Source organism: Megalobrama amblycephala, linkage group LG14 (assembly GCF_018812025.1).
Source record: "Megalobrama amblycephala isolate DHTTF-2021 linkage group LG14, ASM1881202v1, whole genome shotgun sequence".
Classification (NCBI taxonomy): Eukaryota; Metazoa; Chordata; class Actinopteri; order Cypriniformes; family Xenocyprididae; genus Megalobrama; species Megalobrama amblycephala.
The window spans coordinates 14,152,317-14,163,523 of record NC_063057.1 but is presented as its reverse complement, the minus strand read 5'-3'; the positions used below and the strand labels follow the sequence as shown (position 1 = coordinate 14,163,523).

Genomic DNA, 11,207 nt, shown 5'->3' with positions numbered 1-11,207 from the left:
TTGTTGCATTACTACTTATGTTAAATTGTTAGCTATTGATGTTATTTTCAACAAAGTGCCCAAAACACCACCGCTCAGTGTGAAAGCCCCAATGGCGCAAGTGGTTAAATGCATATTTTTTCTGTTGGTGAGGCAGCGCTGGAGACATGGGTTCAAACCCCTCCTCAGCATGTTGTTGCATTACTACTAACGTTAAATTGTTAGCTATTGATGTTATTTTCAACAAAGTGCCCAAAACACCAAGGTTCAGGGTGAAAGCTCCAATGGCGCAAGTGACTAAACATATGTTTTTTTTCTGGTGGTGAGGCGGCGCTGGAGACATGGGTTCAAACCCCTCCTCAGCATGTTGTTGCATTACTGCTAATGTTAAATTGTTAGCTATTGATGTTATTTTCAACAAAGTGCCCAAAACACCAATGCTCAGTGTGAAAGCCCCAATGGCGCAAGTGGCTAAATGCATGTTTTATCTGTTGGTGAGGCTGCGCTGCAGACATGGGTTCAAACCCCTCCTCAGCATGTTGTTGCATTACTACTTATGTTAAATTGTTAGCTATTGATGTTATTTTCAACAAAGTGCCCAAAACACCACCACTCAGTGTGAAAGCCCCAATGGCGCAAGTGGCTAAATGCATATTTTTTCTGTTGGTGAGGCAGCGCTGGAGACATGGGTTCAAACCCCTCCTCAGCGTGTTGTTGCATTACTACTAACGTTAAATTGTTAGCTATTGATGTTATTTTCAACAAAGTGCACAAAACATCAACGCTCAGTGTGAAAGCCCCAATGGCGCAAGTGGCTAAATGCATATTTTTTCTGTTGGTGACGCAGCGCTGGAGACATGGGTTCAAACCCCTCCTCAGCATGTTGTTGCATTACTACTAACGTTAAATTGCTAGCTATTGATGTTATATTCAACAAAGTGCCCAAACCACCATCGCTCAGTGTGAAAGCCCCTATGGCGCAAGTGGCTAAATGCATGTTTTTTCTGTTGGTGAGGCTGCGCTGGAGACCCGGGTTCAAACCCCTCCTCAGCATGTTGTTGCATTACTACTAACGTTAAATTGTTAGCTATTGATGTTATTTTCAACAATGTGCCCAAAACACCAACGTTCAGTGTGAAAGCTCCAATGGCGCAAGTGGCTAAACGCATATTTTTTCTGTTGGTGAGGCTGCGCTGGAGACATGGGTTCAAACCCCTCCTCAGCATGTTGTTGCATTACTACTAATGTTAAGTTGTTAGCTATTTATGTTATATTCGACAAAGTGCCCAAAACACCAACGCTCAATGTGAAACCCACAATGGCACAAGTGGTTAAACGCATTTTTTTCTGTTGGTGAGGCTGCGCTGGAGACATGGGTTCAAACCCCTCCTCAGCATGTTGTTGCATTACTGCTAATGTTAAATTGTTAGCTATTGATGTTATATTCAACAAAGTGCCCAAAACACCAACGCTCAATGTGAAACCCACAATGGCACAAGTGGCTAAACGCATGTTTTTTCTGTTGGTGAGGCTGCGCTGGAGACATAGGTTCAAACCCCACCTCAGCATGTTGTTGCCTTACTACTAACATTAAGTTGTTAGCTATTGATGTTATATTCGACAAAGTGCCCAAAACACTAACGCTCAGTGTGAAAGCCCCAATGGGGCAAGTGGCTAAACGCATGATTTTTTTCTGTTGGTGAGGCTGCGCTGGAGACCCAGGTTCAAACCCCTCCTCAGCATGTTGTTGCATTACTACTAACGTTAAATTGTTAGCTATTGATGTTATTTTCAACAAAGTGCCCAAAACACCAAGGTTCAGTGTGAAAGCTCCAATGGCGCAAGTGGCTAAACATATGTTTTTTTTCTGGTGGTGAGGCGGCGCTGGAGACATGGGTTCAAACCCCTCCTCAGCATGTTGTTGCATTACTGCTAATGTTAAATTGTTAGCTATTGATGTTTTATTCAACAAAGTGCCCAAAACACCAATGCTCAGTGTGAAAGCCCCAATGGCGCAAGTGGCTAAATGCATATTTTTTCTGTTGGTGAGGCAGCGCTGGAGACATGGGTTCAAACCCCTCCTCAGCGTGTTGTTGCATTACTACTAACGTTAAATTGTTAGCTATTGATGTTATATTCAACAAAGTGCCCAAAACACCAATGTTCAGTGTGAAAGCCCCAATGGCGCAAGTGGCTAAATGCATATTTTTTCTGTTGCTGAGGCAGCGCTGGAGACATGGGTTCAAACCCCTCCTCAGCATGTTGTTGCATTACTACTAATGTTAAATTGCTAGCTGCTGATATTATATTCAACAAAGTGCCCAAAACACCAACGCCCAGTTGGAAAGCCCCAATGGCGCAAGTGGCTAAATGCATGTTTTTTCTGTTGGTGAGGCTGCGCTGGAGACATGGGTTCAAACCCCTCCTCAGCATGTTGTTGCATTACTACTAATGTTAAATTGCTAGCTGCTGATATTATATTCAACAAAGTGCCCAAAACACCAATGCCCAGTTGGAAAGCCCCAATGGCGCAAGTGGCTAAATGCATATTTTTTCTGTTGGTGAGGCAGCGCTGGAAACATGGGTTCAAAACCCTCTTCAGCATGTTGTTGCATTACTACTTATGTTAAATTGTTAGCTATTGATGTTATTTTCAACAAAGTGCACAAAACATCAACGCTCCGTGTGAAAGCCCCAATGGCGCAAGTGGCTAAATGCATATTTTTTCTGTTGGTGAGGCAGCGCTGGAGACATGGGTTCAAACCCCTTCTCAGCATGTTGTTCCATTACTACTAATGTTAAATTGTTAGCTATTGATGTTATATTCAACAAAGTGCCCAAAACACCATCGCTCAGTGTGAAAGCCCCTATGGTGCAAGTGGCTAAATACATGTTTTTTCTGTTGGTGAGGCTGCGCTGGAGACCCGGGTTCAAACCCCTCCTCAGCATGTTGTTGCATTACTACTAACGTTAAATTGTTAGCTATTGATGTTATTTTCAACAAAGTGCCCAAAACACCAATGCTCAATGTGAAAGCCCCTATGGCGCAAGTGGCTAAATGCATGTTTTTTCTGTTGGTGAGGCTGCGCTGGAGACCCGGGTTCAAACCCTCCTCAGCATGTTGTTGCATTACTACTAACGTTAAATTGTTAGCTATTGATGTTATTTTCAACAAAGTGCCCAAAACACCAACGCTCAGTGTGAAAGCCCCTATGGCGCAAGTGGCTAAATGCATGTTTTTTCTGTTGGTGAGGCTGCGCTGCAGACATGGGTTCAAACCCCTCCTCAGCATGTTGTTGCATTACTACTTATGTTAAATTGTTAGCTATTGATGTTATTTTCAACAAAGTGCCCAAAACACCAATGCTCAGTGTGAAAGCCCCTATGGCGCAAGTGGCTAAATGCATGTTTTTTCTGTTGGTGAGGCTGCGCTGGAGACCCGGGTTCAAACCCCTCCTCAGCATGTTGTTGCATTACTACTAACGTTAAATTGTTAGCTATTGATGTTATTTTCAACAAAGTGCCCAAAACACCAAGGTTAAGTGTGAAAGCTCCAATGGCGCAAGTGGCTAAACATATGTTTTTTTTTCTGGTGGTGAGGCGGCGCTGGAGACATGGGTTCAAACCCCTCCTCAGCATGTTGTTGCATTACTGCTAATGTTAAATTGTTAGCTATTGATGTTATTTTTAACAAAGTGCCCAAAACACCAACGCTCAGTGTGAAAGCCCCAATGGCGCAAGTGGCTAAATGCATGTTTTTTCTGTTGGTGAGGCTGCGCTGCAGACATGGGTTCAAACCCCTCCTCAGCATGTTGTTGCATTACTACTTATGTTAAATTGTTAGCTATTGATGTTATTTTCAACAAAGTGCCCAAAACACCAACATTCAGTGTGAAAGCCCCAATGGCGCAAGTGGCTAAATGCATATTTTTTCTGTTGGTGAGGCAGCGCTGGAGACATGGGTTCAAACCCCTCCTCAGCGTGTTGTTGCATTACTACTAACGTTAAATTGTTAGCTATTGATGTTATATTCAACAAAGTGCCCAAAACACCAATGTTCAGTGTGAAAGCCCCAATGGCGCAAGTGGCTAAATGCGTGTTTTTTCTGTTGGTGAGGCTGCGCTGGAGACATGGGTTCAAACCCCTCCTCAGCATGTTGTTGCATTACTACTAATGTTAAATTGTTAGCTATTGATGTTATTTTCAACAAAGTGCCCAAAACACCACCGCTCAGTGTGAAAGCCCCAATGGCGCAAGTGGCTAAACGCATGGTTTTTTCTGTTGGTGAGGCTGCGCTGGAGACATGGGTTCAAACCCCTTCTCAGCATGTTGTTGCATTACTACTAACGTTAAATTGTTAGCTATTGATGTTATATTCAACAAAGAGCCCAAAACACCAACGCTCAGTGTGAAAGTCCCAATGGCGCAAGTGGCTAAACGCATGGCTTTTTCTGTTGGTGAGACTGCGCTGGAGACATGGGTTCAAACCCCAGCTCAGCATGTTGATGCATCACTACTAACATTAAATTGTTATAGATTACTGATATATTCAACAAAGTGCCCCAAACATCAGCAGCCAGTGTGAAAGTCACAGTGGCGCAGGTGGCTAAACACATGTTCTCTGCTGATAAGGGTGTGCTGGAGACATGGGTTCAAACCCCAGCTCAGGATGTTGCTTTGTTCTACTTTATTGTAGGACACATACAGGTGAAATACAAGTTCCCGCACATGTTCAGACATGAGATCTGTGGCTCAAAGGTTAAGAGCGCTGCCTCACGGGTTCAGAGGTTGCTGGTTCGATCCCAGCCAGATCTCAGCGATATGAGTGAATGGTGCGTGTGTGAAGGGGTGGGGATGATTCGGGTCCCCCCCCAAACCCCGACACGATGTACAGCAGGGGTTATACTTTTTGATACAATGAAAAAAAATTAGCTGTATAAAAAATTTGGCCTGCCGTCCCTTCCCCACCTATTTAGGTTACCATAATTTGCTTTTTAGAGGGGTGACCCTCCAAAAAGAAAATGATGATAACCTACGTTTTTTTGCACCAAACAACACACATTCACACGTTAGAAGTCTTATCTGTCCAAGAGCAGATGTCCATCATTACAGTGAATGTCTGTCCACACGTCCCAGAGCTCTGCTTCTGTTGAGTGTATGCTCCAAACACCTCCCTTATCCTGTAGGAAAAACACATAAATGAACAAATATTACTACTAGGGATGCACTGATAGGATTTTTTGGGGCCGATACTGATTTTAACAAACAATTGTTAGTCGATTCTGATATTTGTCACTTGCTCTCTTATTTTAAATGTTGTCATCAAAATAGATAGTATTTTGATCATGTTTTAAATCAGCAAAGTTCAAAAACACCTGCATTAAATTCTACTAGCAGATTTATTGCTTCATCATCATAATTTCTAATGAACATGGATTTGATCCATTTAACATTCAGCAGGCCTACATAAATACAACAACACAAACATACATATAAAATAAACTGTGCTTTTTAGGTAGGTTTAACAGTAAACAATATGTAAAATAATACTGCATATTGTTCACTGTATAAATTAAATCCTTCCTTATTGAAACAGACTTTATTATGATTAACCTTCTAATTTGTTTTTGTATACATTTTAATACTTTTTGTAAGTTTAACAAAAAAGTGTATGATCTCCTTTACTAAGGTGGGACTCTTATTTTGACAGGTATTCTAGTCTACAGAGTGAAACGGGTAATGGAGAGCACACAGTTCTTCAGAGATATTGCCAGTTTATTATGCACCGCCCAAAAGGCATAAGGTCTGTATGTATTTGTTAACTGTTAGTTGTAGTAAGTGTTCTGTTGTAATTCGCTGTATGTTGATGATAGTGCAATGTAGAGAAAGTTTAATGTGCTGTGTTTTGTTTAGCTCTTGTGATGTCTTTGGAGTGAAAACGGACACAATAAACTTAATAAAACATCAGTAAAGTTTTGGTCATCATTTGAATGGGTTCCACTACACTTATGAAAGTTATAAAAGTTAAGAATAGTGTGCTATTTTGTTATTTGGTTAACATTAAAGCTCAGACAGCATCGCTAGTGCCTTCACACAGTTAGTTAATAAACCATCTGTTTGTTATATCTATTATAAATTGAGCAAAAATCGACCGATACATCGGTGCATCCATAATTACAACACATTGTATATCTAAAACATCAGAATTTAAAAGATAGTCTAAATAATAGTTAAATGTAATCGACTACATGAAGTCCTAACGCTGTAGAGTGTAAAAAATATAATACATAGTATATTATGATTGCTGTATCAATAATAATCTTTTAATTAAATGACTGTAGTGTCTTACAGGCCACAGAACTATAAGAACACCGCATAGAAACAAACACACTCCTTCCCATCCTTCAATGCTGACCAAACAAAACAGATGTTTGTTGGTTCAATGCAGTATTTACATTATTTGGATCTTTTAAGATTAAGACCAGGTTTTAATTCACCATAAACAATTAATAAAGGAAAATAAGATCACTAATCTAAGTGTTAACAGTAGATTATTAGCTATAGTAAGACTACAACAGCAGAGGAAAAACACTATTTCCTTTTATAATATGAATATCAGAGGGCGATTCATTCAAAGATTATAAAGGCAATGCAAAAACAACCGATTCATTCATTATTCTAAAGGTCTGTCAGTGCAGAATGTAAACAAAGTATGAGCTAAACCTTCATAGAAGATGAGACTGCCTTCATACATGACTAATTGTCAAATAACAAGACTTTACGTTAAAAGACCACAATAAAATGAATGTTTTGTGGGTTCGCGTCGGGTCACAATAAATGCAACACATTCAATCATCACAATATGAATGTAAATAAACTGACACAGAAGCCCTGCTATGAAATATCAGAAAGCAACAGCACATAAATACTTAACTTAAATAACGACTTACAAGCACAGACTAATGACTTAAAGTGTTAATAAGATAATGCAAGAGAAAAACACTTCATTTTACTTACAGGTGAGTCGCGTGACATCTTTGCTTCCTGAACTTTAACGCAGCGTGTGTCGGATTTGTTTGTTTATGGGCTGAAATATGTTGTTGAGTGGCATTAATATACTATCACTGAGCTGTCATTTACAGTTTATGTAGTTTAAACGGTCTGTACGTGTTGTGGCGACTGTAACAAGCATCATGTTGTCAACATTGGTTGCCAAGCATCCGAAGCTGTCAAACTGAACTTGAAACTCGTTTACGCACCCTAGAGGAGCGGATGGAAAACTGCACTTCAGTTTCTACCAAACGAGTCGTATTAAAAGCCAACAGAAAGACGTATCAAAGTTGTATCACTGACTATAAAAGTCACGCGTATTTTTTTACATTTTCATACTCGACCAAACGTCCCTATTTTTTGATAAATAAGTGAAAGGTAAGTGACAAACAGGTGATCACCGGCTCCCTCTTGTGGTCAATAAGTGTATCAACATTATTAATTGAAACGACAAACTCGAGATGGCGGCCGGTATAGTCGTAGGTGAGACTGAAACGTACATTTGATATATTTTCCGACAAATCTATGATTTTGTCGGGGTCTTGACCCGCAGAGCAACATGGATCTACCAGTTTCAGAAAATGAATCAGATCAGCTCTCAACTGATGGGGTAACACTGGTGAAATGTGTTGAACTCGAAGGCACGTGCTCAGAGTCTAAATACGTAAAATACGGGTCGAGTTTCTTATTTTTGTAAGTTTTTTAGTCAGTTTTAAATAGCTGTTTGTTTGTCTCTAGTTATTTAAAATGAAGTGCATCATATTTGTTCACAGTTAAACAATGCTTTCGTGTTGTTGTCTCAGTTTAACCAGTATTTATAATGAAGCATGATAGGGTAACATAGGACAGATCAAGACAAATCATTATTTTTTTATCAAAATGACTGTCAATCTATAAACCAATGACCGATATTACGACTAAATATTACTGACTAAATTTTCTAAAAGTGGCTATTTACTGATTGATTAAACAGACATGATCAGATCAGTGTGTCAGCTCCCCTTGTGGATAATAAGTGCAATAATGTATGAAAACAGCAGGAGGACATCGGATTTATACACCTGCAAATGGTAAAAGCTCTATGCCGCTTTCACGTCTTGTAGAAGAGAATGAATTTCAGTGATAATGTACCTAAATTGGCCCCATTAGGATAGAAATATATTGTTTTACTCACATTTTACTGACATTTATACATTTACTCAAATCACAGTAGATATATAATGCATCAGTTAGTTCTGAAGTTGAAGTATTCAGTCCAACAGCGTAGGGACTGTTTACTGTTTGTATCACTCCGCGTGTCTACATCTATACGCCAGTAGGTGGCGATTCATTCAGTAACCAAACAAGTCAGTGACTCAAGAATCATTCATTCAACTGATTGGTTCAAAACACTGATTCATTTAGGAGCGAAACGCCATTGCAGGTTGAGAATGTGGCTCTATTAGCAGATGGAAAATTTCCTAATTACTTTGGAGGCCAATCATGTGACATTAAAAAAATATGATTTTAGACAGCATTTAAACAGTAAACAACCTGAAATTTGAATTTCTGTGAAGAATATACTTTTATCGGTCAATGCCAATTATTGCAGAAATGTTTGGCTATGGAGACGAGTAATATGAAATGCAAACGGGTCATGACATGAATAAATTTGTGTTTACTCACTGAATACAGCATTTATGGGATGAAGCACTTTCAAATCAATGCAACATCTGGTAAATAACCTCTTGATTTTTTTTTTTTATTATTAGATGACTTCTGTTGGAATGGATCTAAAGTGATGACTGTTTGTAGTGCTCAACTCCAGTCCTGGGGACTCACAGTGCTGCACATTTTGTTTCTCTCTCTCTTATTTGTTAGACCTACTTTCCTAGTATCTGAAGCGTATTCAATCATGCATCATGTTCTGGCCCGAAATCACAATATGTCAAGAAAAACTTTAAATTATTTAGATATTACATATAATTTGGTAGTTGAACTTACAGTGTTGCACATTTTGTTGGTGTATTTAGAAAAAAAGTCTGTAACTTCTTTTTAATACTTAATTAGAAGCATCACAATTACTAAAATGTGTTTTCTGTTATATAGGGACTACTGAACAGCCATTTAAAAGTGCAAAGTATTGAAAATATGTTAAGAAAGCTCTGTATATACTTTACTTGCAATTTTACACCATTTTGATTTAAGTGTGTCCTATTGAATGATCAAAAGATCTACACACACTTGCGATCTTCACTCACACTTGAACACTTACAAATACAGGAAATACATGATGTAAGTAAATACATCAGGGTCGAGTATTTGTTTTAGGACAGGCCCTATTTTTGCACGTCACCTTTTTGTGATGTCTGGTTGAATTTGAGTAAGTCACCTAAACTGAGTTTTTTTTGCCTAATAAGCATCTGCAAAAATAAGATGTTCTTACCGCTCACAGATTATAATGTGTTGGGCGATTGGCCATGACCTCTTTTAACTCAGGGTGTAGAAGAACGTCTTTTTCTGTCTGTTTGAGAACACAAAAAGGGTAATTAGTGGGAAAGTTTGTATAATTCTTAGTTTGCAAATGATTCTGCAGAAAATATAAAGTAAGTCACAATGTATCAACTTCATCTTTTACATAGTACTGATGGGAGTTGCAAAGTGATTGTTTCACAGAGAAATGCCACATGCTGATGACACCTACTGGTCAAAATGGTGTAAATGTTACAAGAATGCAGTGCAAACATGTAATGACACCCTTTACAAATCGATTGCAAATGTAATGTACAAATTAAATATGAAGTGTCTGTATAATTTGTTGATTTATTCATTTGTTTTGTGTTTTTAAGAGGGCTTGACTAATCAGGCCACTAAGAGACAACTATCACTCTATTTGTTCATTTATACCAGCAACAGAGAGTCCTAGAGAGTTTGCAGAGTTTATCTCCAACCCTGATAAAAAATTTAAAAAAAAAACTCACCTGCCTGTAGCCTTAGTAATCCCAAAGACACGAATTAGCTTGTTCAGGTGTGTTTGATTAGGGTTGGAGCTAAACTCTGCAGGACAGCGGCTCTCCAGGAGTGACATTGCCTACTCCTGATTTATACACACATGTTTGTTACTAAAACTGAACCTTAACTATAAAACTTGCCTGAGATCAGTTAAAACTGCTGGTTCATGGGTTCACTAGGTCAACGCCACCTAGTGGTGAAACAAGTGTTTCAAAGGTTTGATTTTGCTGCAAATGCCAATTTGATTTGTGCTCTGAACTACTGATTCCAGCAAATGATTGGTAAAAGTTTCAAAGCTTCATGAAGCAGTGTTTCCATTACTACATATAAGTGCTGTGAGCTCACCTGTGTTAGTCCCATCATGTCTTGACCACACTCCCGTTCCCATCCATGCTCTTCTGTCCTATAAATAAAAACAAAAAAACAGTTGCTCAAATACTGCTGAAACTATGAAATTATCTAATATAATTAAACTTATTTATGAACCTGCAAAAACTGACAAAGCTTGGGTGGATGCTAAAAAATTACAACATCTAAGAAATTTAGTGATCCATGTTTTTAAAAAGCAAAAACAAAAAAGGCAAACATCAGCACCTCAGGTGATAAAGAGATGTGCTTCCATCTATGAGATCTGTGTTTAAATCCTACAATTGCTTATGTAAAATTTTTGTCATTATATCAAACAAAGAGGCCAAAACAGCAGCTCTCAGTATGAAAGCCACAGTGGCGTTAGTGGCTAAACACATGTTTTCTGCTGATAAAGTCATGGGTTCAAACCCCACCTCAGCGTGTTGATGCATCACTACTCACAATAAATTGTTATCGACTGATGTTACATTCAACAAAGTGCTCCAAACACCAGCAGTCAGTGTGAAAGCCACAGTGGCGCAAGTGGCTAAACACACGTTTTCTGCTGCTAAGGGTGTGCTGAAGACATGGGTTCAAACCCCTCCTCAGCGTGTTGATGCATCACTACTCACATTAAATTGTTATCGACTGATGATATATTCAACAAAGTGCCCCAAACACCAACAGTCAGTGTGAAAGCCACGGTGGCGCAGGTGGCTAAACACACGTTCTCTGCTGATAAGGGTGTGCTGGAGACATGGGTTCAAACCCCAGCTCAGGATGTTGCTTTGTTCTACTTTATTGTAGAACACATACAGGTGAAATATAAGTTCCCGCAC

General features: G+C 39.1%; 2 long non-coding RNA genes across 4 annotated transcripts in view; one reads left to right on the top strand and one right to left on the bottom strand.

Moving 5' to 3' along the window:
- The window catches only part of LOC125244971, a 14,549-nt gene extending 7,361 nt beyond the window's left edge, over positions 1–7,188 (bottom strand). For 2 of the 3 annotated variants that reach the window (XR_007179414.1, XR_007179415.1), the window contains exons 1-2: positions 6,997–7,188; positions 5,090–5,159 (exon numbers count right to left, since the gene is read on the bottom strand). This is a non-coding gene — a long non-coding RNA (uncharacterized LOC125244971). The remainder of the gene's footprint in view (positions 1–5,089; positions 5,160–6,996) is intronic. The other variant, XR_007179413.1, reaches the window with a different exon arrangement.
- A 65-nt stretch (positions 7,189–7,253) lies between these two features.
- Positions 7,254–9,038, top strand: LOC125244973. Its single transcript, XR_007179418.1, has 2 exons — positions 7,254–7,722; positions 8,781–9,038. It is a non-coding gene; the product is annotated as an uncharacterized LOC125244973 (long non-coding RNA).
- The last annotated feature ends 2,169 nt before the right edge of the window (positions 9,039–11,207 follow it).